Source organism: Charadrius vociferus, unplaced genomic scaffold, assembly GCF_000708025.1.
Source record: "Charadrius vociferus isolate BGI_N301 unplaced genomic scaffold, ASM70802v2 scaffold434, whole genome shotgun sequence".
NCBI classification, from domain to species: Eukaryota; Metazoa; Chordata; class Aves; order Charadriiformes; family Charadriidae; genus Charadrius; species Charadrius vociferus.
The window spans coordinates 785,257-796,152 of record NW_009648154.1 but is presented as its reverse complement, the minus strand read 5'-3'; positions in this window follow the sequence as shown (position 1 = coordinate 796,152).

Here is a 10,896-nt window from a genome sequence, read left to right as displayed (position 1 = left end):
CAGGGTGACAGCCCCATAGGTTTCTGCTCCCCATGAAAATGCAGAGCCGGCAGAAAGCGTTGGTTGTGGGACAGCGGGAAGCAGCATACCAGCAGGAAAATGTGAAAACTTGACTAAGATATTTAATTTTTATTTGTTGGCATCATTAAAAAAGTTGCCTCTACCAGACTTTTCCACCGCGCATTAGGAAGAAGAGTAAAGCTGCTGAACGGTGCCAAAAGCAAGCAGGTGTACAGATAACATTTGGTGCTGTCAAACTGATTTCATTTTCCATTACACAACATGCGGATCGCCGGTACACTCGAACACGATGGAAAAATAAGCAAAAACACTTTACAGTAAAGCAGGCTGAAATCTCTTCTTGACAGGAAGGCCAGCGTAGCAACGGGGAGGGCTAGCAAACATTTAAGTCAAAGTCAAGTGAAACACTGGGAAAAGTTAGTCGCTGTAAAAGCCATTTTAAGCCGAATAGAAATGTGGCAGGACGACCAACTGGGAAGCGATGGCTTCTTTCAAACGGATTACTGAAAAAGATATTTTCAGTTTCCCCATTCTTTCACTCTGCAGGCATATGCTGGGGTAATTAAAAAGCTTTTTTGAGTGACTATGGAGAAAATCTCTTTGGAGATGGTGCTCCTAACACGTGTGGGACAGAGCTCTTCCCAGGCGTGGGACACGGTCAGAGAAGGAACCTGCTTTCCCTGTGGGTCTATACCTCTGCCCATGGTCAACTTATTCCTCATGTTCAACATCTGATTAACATATTAATTTTAGTTCTTTTGTTCTTCCTATACTATTATTTGCAGGATGAAGTAGCAGACTAGAAAACACCCACCATTAAATAGGATGGCTTCTTTTACAGATTTAATCATCTGTAGTCTTGGTGACTTTTGTCCCCAAAGGTAAGCCTGGACCTTTCCTTACAATGGGCTCAGAACAGGATCATGGCAAAGTAACAGCAGAAGCTTTAGCTAAAGCAGTCCAAGCAGCCCCTCCTGCTGGGTCATATCCCATTTAGGAAACACTGTTGCTCTGACTTTACATCTTTAATGGATTCATCTGAACTTCCATAAAAATCTCTGCAAAAAACAACGACTTTCACATTGACTGTCATGGGAAACATCGTTCGAAGAAGTGAATAAAACTGAAAATAAGATTAAGCTCATTTTCATGCAACAGCATTATGGATGGTAAAGCCTACTTTCCATGACTCATTAGATCAAAATTTAACTATTCATAATACCATTGATTCTCTTATACCAATAATACTCTTTCTGTGTTTACCCACGTAAGTTCAAATCAGGGCCATCAGAAACAAGGAAATACACTTTTGTCAGAAGCCTGATGAACAACATTCTTCTGCACGGCGAAGCTCCATTTACCCTGATTTTCAAGCTTAAATTCACAGAAAACTATTACCTGCAGAGACAACTTCCTGCATCACAACAAATTGATCCCTTTCTTGGTACATTAAAAAGTTTCCCCAAGAAATGAACTCCAGAAATGAAAGAAAGTGTTTAGACAGTACACTGGGGGGAGGAGGGGAGGAGAGGAGAAAAAAAAAAAAGGCATTCTGATTATGAAAGAATTAATTTGCCTTCCTGAAGGCCAGGCCACACTTCAGTACGGAGTGAGCTGCATTTCCATAACTGTTTCCAAATATACCCTTTTAGGGTTTTTGTTCTGACTTTTCCATCACACTTGACATTAACTTGAAAGGCTGTCTTTGTTTTTCTCTCAGCCAAAAACCCCTTCCTGATGATAGGAGTCTCGATTGCAGTGAAAGAAACCTCCTTCAGAAACAGGGAGAATGTCCAGGCATTATAAGATTTCTCTTCCTGTTGCTAACGTTGTTTGTGAATTAAAAGTAGCTCTATTGCCCTTTAAGCTTTATCCCTACGCTTTTATCTTTAGCTTCATTAGTCTCTTTAGAACACATTTCAGACAAGCTTCAAAGCTTTCCCATGTCAAAAATAAAAATTTCAGATAACCTGGACTGCTATAATATTCTGATTTTTCTCACATATTGCCTTTTTTTTCCTGCTTTTATTTCCTATATTTAAAGACTTCAAAGGTTCCTAACTGTTGGTTGAGAGGGCTGGATGCTATTAAGCAGATGTCATTACTCTCTTCGTTTTTTAACATTTCTCTTGAGAGATTTTTTTTTTTTTCCAACTTTAATCCTCTCTTGTGACTTCGGGATTTGTTTTTCAACCAATAGTCCAGAGTACATTTTTATTTCTAGCACTTGCTAGTAATGAAATACGGATTATTTGTCTTAAATCCATGAATTCATCAGCTATACAGCAGTAGGATCAAGCAACAAGCACTCCTGATCTATGTTTCATTGCATGATTTTTATCACACAAAACAAGCATATGAAAACAATAAAGTGGGATACACAATTATTTAGCATAAAATCCCTTATTAGCTTTATCAAAATCAATAATTAGTCACTTGCATCAAATTTTAACTGGGATTCTACTGAAAAGCAAATCAGGTGAAAAAAGTCCAACACTTACCATACAAGACCTGCAAATACACAAATTATCCATCTCAGGGTGAGAATTCCCCTGGGCATACATAACACACTCTCACAGAGCTGTAAGCTACCCAAGGGGAATGTCAATTTATTGTTTTCAATTGGGACATACTTTTGCTTTGCATTTTGCCTTAACTTTACTACAACTGCCTCGCATCCCTCATTTAGCACTGCGTTTCGGATGTGCTGCTTCTCATGGCGCCTGACACCTAAACTCCTACCTTCCTGAGCTGACAGAGAAATAGGGATTCAACTGATTTCCCCAGAATCTGAGTTTTTCGGGGTCCCAAACTCCTCCAAAGGATCTCAAGAAACAGACACCTCCAGGATCAAGATGCTCGAAGGAAGTTTCAGACCCCCCAAAAGATGACACCTCATTTCCGGAGGCATTCCCGTTCTGTTTCTTCTGACATCTATGGCATAAAGCACTCCCTAGAAATGACTCTGTGTGCATTCTCAGCTTTGGACTTTTTTCAGGAAAAAAGTTTGACATACTCTTGTTACTTTTCCCAACACTGGGCTGACCTGAATCCAGCCTGCTCTTGGTCTGGTATTTTCCATTATGACAGTGCAAGTGGAAGCCAAACGCAATCATGAGAACATGCCTTGATAATGTAGCACCCAGCATATAATACAACCCTACAGTTTATAACGCAAAATACACTACTTGAAAATTTCAATACATTTTTCATAGAATAAAGACTGAAAATTAAGTAATGTTATTCAGGGGAAGGAATAAGCTGCAAAGAATACGTTTGGAACAGGGGAAAAAGCTCCCTACAGCTCTTGACAAAAGAGGCTGAGGTTATATGCTGAATATATCGAACCAGCAGATATCTGATATCCCTGGGACTCCTTGCAAGGAAAAAAACAATCCACCCGTACCACAACATCAAGCTTTCAAAAAATGTATTTTAAAAAAAACAAAATCAATTCAATTCTTGAATAACTTAGGAAGCTCTCATAAAAAACCAAAAGCCTTCTATGTGTAACCTAAAACACATCTGTTGCGAAATAACCAGACGACAGACCAGCAAACCAAAGCCATAACTCCCTTCGTGCAGAATATGATTTCACCTGTTTGGTTTTTTTTAATGTCCAGAGAGATTTCTTCAACTCAGTGTGTTAGAAACCAATAGTTCTAATCTATTCAGACACTAAGACTGTAGTTGCTAAGGCAACACTGCCTTTTAGACCCATTTGCTCTTTGCTTAATACGCCAACATTTGAAAATATTTTACCAGTGCATGCGAAGCAGGACAGAAGTCTAAATAGCACTCCAAAATTAAAAAAAAAAATAATCACACAAATGTTTTTCTTTTCTTAACAAGCTGCTCCTGTTTTATGAACTGAATCCCAAGACAGACAAGCTGGAAGCTTCACTAATATTCCCTTTTAGATTCACAGTCTTAAAGCGTATTCTGTGTACAAGCCCTCACCCTGCTGGCCAGAGCACAGACTGTCGGCCTGGGAAACGACTGCGTTCCCAAAACATAACCAGCTGTACATGCAGTGACAGGTGCCTAAGAAACATTTGAGAGTAATAATGTATTTAGTTTATACATAGAAAGTGTAAGTCCATTTCTAAGAGCAAAAATAAAATACTACTGTGTATTTAAATATACTCTAACTAGTAGTGCTGTCATTCCATTGTAAAAGGAACTTAAGCACTACGAAGTCTGTATTGCAGAACACAGATTTACTGGCCTGGAACTTTCCTACAGGACCAGAAAAGAAGGAAGGGTGAAAGATATGTGGTCTATCAAAACATATGAAAAACAATGCAAAAAAGTTAAAGACTTCAGAGGGGAAAAAAAAAAATATTACTTGATTTAGACTTATTTTAGGCAGCAATGTATAACCAAAAAAAAAAGGAGAGAGAAAGAGCAACTGTAAATAGCAAACTTGCACCTCAGGATAACAAAAGCAACTTTAGTCCCCTGTTGAAGCTGCGCTCACTGTGCGAAATCATCTGCAGTCAGATTCAGCTCTCCTGAACACAAATGCAAACTCAATCGCATCGCTCCGTAGGACAACTAGGGTTTTGAAATCACTCCAGGCTGGGGGTTCCTGTGGCCAACGGGGGCTCTCCCACCACCCAAGCTCACGCCTGTGCCTGACAGGCGGGGAGGGGTGGGTGCCAGGGGATGAAGGGGTGCAGTAGCCACAGGGAGAGGGTCACAGCGTGAGGAAGCAAAACCACGCAAAATGAGGTGAAATGCACACACAAGAGGGGAAGAACATCTTTCAGGTGTCCTTGTATGCGATGATGTGCCCAAGAAATGAGGAACTGCCCCTACAGCTTCCAGTAACCAGCACCTACATCCATCAGAAATCCCAAGGCTAAAGAGAGTAACCCAGGGAAGGCTGGGCAGAGCCAGGAACAGACAAAGCCTCTGCTCTCAGGTTTAGAATGGGACCCCTTCTCTTCTTGTACGAGGTGAGCAGATCTTGTTTGGATAGGAAGAAGTTTCAGACTAAATGAGATGCTTTAGTAGCGCCATTATTTCTAGACAGCAAATATGAGATTTAAAATTTTAATTCCACCATGGCAAAAAAATTTGATTAAGTAAAGGTGTTTTGTTTTTTATGTATTTAATGACTGTTCATTTGGGCTCTGCCAGAAGTGCAAGGATTACGGTCTATAGTTTTAACTCTAATTTCAAGATATGTACGAGCTTTGCAAAATAGTGATTGAGGAGCTATTGGATCAGTATCTCCACCCTGAAGACTTGGTGTGGGACTGGAATCAGTAAAAGCACTGCCTGTTCTGTTTTAATACCACTACAACATTTTCAACCTGATTGTAACACACCTGAAACACCTGAGAAGCAATGCCTAAAACCAGGGTAAAACTGGCTTTCTTCTCTAGCACTGAAGAGTAATGCTCAGTTCAACAGAAAACACACACACATCAGAGAGACCAAATTCCTCATCAGAATACCTTTATTTAATATACTGAACGATGTAAAAAACAGAACATATAATGCATTCCTTCCATAAACATGCACAAATGCACACAGAGTTGAATTAAAATTATACAAGCTGATTGCATTTTTAATCTCTTATCTGCAACCTAAGAACTACAGTGGATATTCACAAAGAAATTTTCCCTGATCCCACAATCCAAGAAAGATTAGAAGTAAAAGGCAAAGGGTATTTCGCTTACTTCCACCACCAGAGCACTGTAAGTAACTTAAAATATGTCCATGTAGAAAGCAGGTCGGTACAGGCTCACCCTGCCCTCGCTCCAAGTCACTGGGACCTGTTCTTTCCCAGAACTGGGAAACAGCCATGGGTAGCTGGTTGCAGCTGGGTGCTGTTGCACCCTGCCTCTAATTAGCTTCAATGGGTGCTAACGAGCCAGCACAGCTCCCCATCTGGGGTTCCTCAAAGCTCGCCGGTCCAGCATCTTACCCAAAACAGCTCATGTCTGACTGCAGAGAAGTGGTTTAAATGGCTGTACCCTCAACGTGCAACATTAATAGTGTTTGATAATAACAGCGGTGGGTGGAAACCAGATTATATTATTCAGGCACAAACATAAAATCCACATCCCCGAATATCTATTTTCTTCAAACAGGAAGACAATGTAACCCAGTGCAATGCTGGTAATAGAAAAACATATTACAAGTTTTGCAATTATAGGAAGTAAACTCCAGTTACAACAGTTACAAAGTAGCAACAGAAAGATAAACATGACATCACTCCAACAAATAAACTAATGCTAAGGGAGCAGGTCTGTGTGCTTTTGTCTCTAGTTCATACAGAAGTTATTTCCGGAAGTTTTTTTACTACAGTTGTTGAATTTTAACTCTTGTTTGAGCAGTACATTATCTCAGGGAATTTTTAAGTAAGAAAGCAAGTTTTTGAGCACAACAGCATCAAGAAAATAGCGCCAGTTTTTCAATTCTAAATAAATCCTCACTTTCTAACTTGAGTTTATGATAAAGTAATTTTAAAAATAAATTTTTAATCTGAATATGTCACCATTACAGTTCAACCTGAGAAGCTCCCGCCCTTGCACAAGGAACACGTGCAGCTGCCACTTCTTCATCACTGCATCTCACCTCTGTACAAGTTTTGCATCAGCCTTTTATTCGCTCAGATCATTTAAGATCCCAAGCAGACCAACCAAAGCCACGCCAATGCCGAGTGCAGCAGAGATTACGCCCTGCATCTCTTAAGTACTCCACTGTGAATTTCAATGCAGTGTTTGCCTGTTCCACAGCACTGTGACAGTGTTAACTCAAGTTCAGCTTATACTGCAAAGTCCTCAGTCCTCCCCTACACCACCGCTGCATCCGGTGGTTCCAAACTGGACCTTAGCTGAAAACCTGCATCACGGCTCTGTTTTGTGATTCAATTATAAGTTTATAAATTATTTGGAATTTTTCTGCTTTTACCAGCCCACCAGCCCTTCTCCCACTTTATTCAAGTATCTATTCTGCTGACTAAATTCACAGGCAGTAATTGTAGTATTAAGATCATATGAAATGATTTCTTACATACGCAGTTTCACCTGTACATTGATATCAGATTCCTGTTTTCCCTAAATTCAGAGCATTTTCTCTAAGTTTAATGAGTGCATCATGCTTTAAATACACATTTCAGCAATAATAACAGCACCTAAATTGATGACACCACAATTATAATGGTCATATGTATTAACTGCTAAGCTTTAACAATTATTTAATGACTCCCTGGCTTACACACACACTGCAGTTACTTACTGCCACTGTAATGCAGATCAACATTAGTTCCTTCCAGTCCTCTGAAAAAAAACAAAACCAAAACCAAAACAAAACCAGAAAACGTAACTCTAAAAATCATCCTAAAGACTTCCAGCTATTCTGGCATCCCACACGGACAACTCTACAACATGTCAAATCAGGATGGCTGGCTTATTTTGAAATCAAGCTGTCTGGTGAGTATATGGTATCAGTGTAATCAGCAAAAGAGATCCGCCCACTCACCCTCTGCAGAGGCTAATCATGAGAACACAGAACAGCTGTAACACCACTGGTTCTGCCCAAACAAACTACTCAACTTTGATTTTAAACAAGAGATTAGGTAAATTCCGAACTTCAGGAAAACGCTTACCTCCATTGTGTTTAGGATATTATTCACATGTCTTATAGGCATCCATCCCTCCTATAAGCTTTGAGTACAAAGTGGTAGGTTGTGGGGTTTTTTTACAGTGAGTTCCTGTAATTTTCACAAAACTATCAAGAATAGACACTTGTTGCCTTCACTAAGGGCACAGCATGAGTTCAACCCTCCCTTGAAAACAGAGAAATCATCCAGGGATTCATTCACAAACACAAGTCTGTAAGACTTAAACTTTGTTACCAGTGCTCACAGCACTTCTTCCTCCCTTAAAAAAAAAAAAAAAGAAAATTAAAAAAAAATCATGAAACCATGCCTGCAACTGGTTTTGTAGAACTTTAAACCCAAATGTTTTCCTTACTGAAGACGATAGTGCATTAACACAGTGGAGCTTTCCCTCCTGAAAGCAGGGCACGGTGTCTTGCTGGTCCAGGGGCAGCAAACAGCACAGTCAAGCCCAGAGCAGAACCTGCAGGCCTTGCCACACGTCCAGATATGGCTCACCGTCAGCATCTGCAACTTCATAGCTGCCCTGACCACAGCTTTCAGAGAACATTAGTTATATATAGCTACGAAGTTAAGTTTCCAGTGCTTTTCTGACACAGACAGTAGCCCTTTATTCATCTCTACATCACATGAACAACACAGGTGAACAGGATTGACAACTTCTGCAGCAAGACCCAGGGTTCCGCAGATGGCGAGGATTCCTCCACATGATGAATACCAGGTGACACCTTTCGCCAAGCAGCGTGCTGCCTGCAATTGGATTTGAGCCATGCAACACAAAGCTGCACATACGCTCTGTTTACAGAGAAACTGGCTAGAAAAGTATGCCTCGGTCAGTTTGCAAAATACAAGCAGTTTCCAAAACAGTCACTTCAAACTTACCATTAAGTTTGCTGAAGTGGCAGTGATTGAAATACACGATTTTGCATTTCAAAGCATACTAAAGCCTAAGAATCAAGTCTTAAATCATGCAGTAGGACGCACCAAGCTGTTAGGAAAGGATGCAGATTTTATGAACTGATAAAGATAAACCAATTTTTAGTATGACAGAAACTAAGTTTTAATATCTTGTCAACAAGCTGCCCTTTTTTTTATCCCATGGTGATACCTGTACAAAACTACAACATGGTAAAAACACATACTAAAGCGAGGGCACTGTTACAAACCATCAGTTCAACATTTCTGCATTATTATCCCTGCTTTTTAATTTCTTGCTTTGGTTCTGGTAAAAGTTATCATCAATCTGAGCAAATTCAGCATGTTTCTTCATAAAAGTGTAACTAAGACTCAGACAAAAAGATGCTGGGAGTTAGAAGCAATGTATGTAGTTGAAATGTCATTTGATGAATGCTTTTGTCTGCTTGATAACACAAATCTGAAAATTTGCTTAATATTATTAACTTTTATATAATACACCTATAAAAGCCAGAAGAAAGCATCAAGATAATGCTTATCTACAGTAAATTGACAGAGCCGCACACACTATCCTGTTCTTTTCAGCATTTACTGGACAACCAGTTGGGAATTTAATACATTATTCAGATAAGAACTCTTAATTAGAGACTCTGACCCAAGCCCAGTGACATTAGACATGGATTCCTTCAGCCTGGGTATAGAATTTTGTATTTACAAAGCTTTAAAATAGTCTGTCCATTTCACATAAAACAGATTAACCTTTGACTATAAGAGTGTTGCTCCTTATTAAGGGATAATGAATTGACTTGACAGGTACATTAGAACTAGAAACAGTTTCTATCAACAAATTTCAAGTTCCACCACAAGAATATCACTACAGTAGGATGATCTTGTTGTAGGGTCACAGAGATCATAACTTTGGATCTTTATAGGATCACATCTTACATAAATCCTACTAATCATCATATGGAACGTAAGACTATTATTAAACAGACTTGTTAAGTGACAGGAATAGGACATCTGTACAAAATCCTTCCCATTTAGAAGCTGGCACACTATAGAAGCTAGCATACTTATTTGCAGTATCAAAAAAACCCCAAACTAAAACCACCTCACACACTATTACATCTAAAGGTTCACATTCACAACAAATTTTAAAAACCTATAAAAATGTGTGTATTGCGCTCACCTCTACATATGTTACAGATGCTGAGACACAGAACATTGAGTTGACACTGCAAAGACACATACTGTACAATTTTTACCTGGGTATAACAACTCCTTCTTCCACACGAGAAACTTTTCAGTAGGTGTATATATTCTTACAAAAAAGGTAGCTACATACCATACACACACAAAACCACCCCAGTTCGGCACAGTTTTTACCATTTTATTGAAAACCAAGAGTTATATACATGTTACACTCAATTGCAGTTGAAATTACAGTGAGTTTTAACATTGGGTCAATTTTCAGCTCTCCTTTTCTGGCCTTCCTCCCCCCTCCCCCCATCTCACTATTTCCAGCACTGAATCTGACCGCAAACCATGAAGGGGCAGAGGGACCAGGACTGAAGTAGTGAGGCACGTTCTGATCTGAAGTAGGGCAAATGGCAGGAGGGAGAAGGAAACAGTGCAAAACTGATGTTTAAGATAGCCTGCTGCTTCAAGGAAAGCTCTATCAAACCCAGTTTATATTACCTAAGAAAAAAGCAAGAAGTAGGGCTTTTTTTTTTTTTTAAGATTACTTCGAATCCCTATCAACATTCAATGTTCAAATTATTTATAACAGTATTTTCAAAAATTTCTTATTCATAAAATATGGATTTAATAAAAACGCTGCACAAAACCTGTGAAAGAAACCTCATATTTGCAATGTCACACCTTGCCCAGCTGAGTCCCTCCTACCCAATTCTCATTTGAGACAGCAGAACAGGATTCCTAAAAAGAATAAAACCTCTCAGATTTCTCCACAAGTCTCCTTGGAAAAGGTGAAAGGCTTCAGCGCTCGAAGAAACCTACTTAAAACTGCCTTCGACAAGATTTTTAATGACTATCTACCTCAACTTGCCCTAAACAAGCTACCGATTTAAAGCAGGACGCTTTCTTCGCTGGAGGAAGACTTACAGAGGTGCCAACACAGGAGTTTTGTGGGGAACCAAAGCCTCCCACATACACGCACACTGTACGGAACTCAACCCCTAGAGCCGCAGCCAGCTACCCATCCCTCCGGCCTGCTCCTCCACGGGCCCACGGCGGGCCCGGAGCGGCGCCAGGGGCCTACCTCAGCCGAGCAGCCTTATGCTGCCCGCCCTCAGACACGGTTC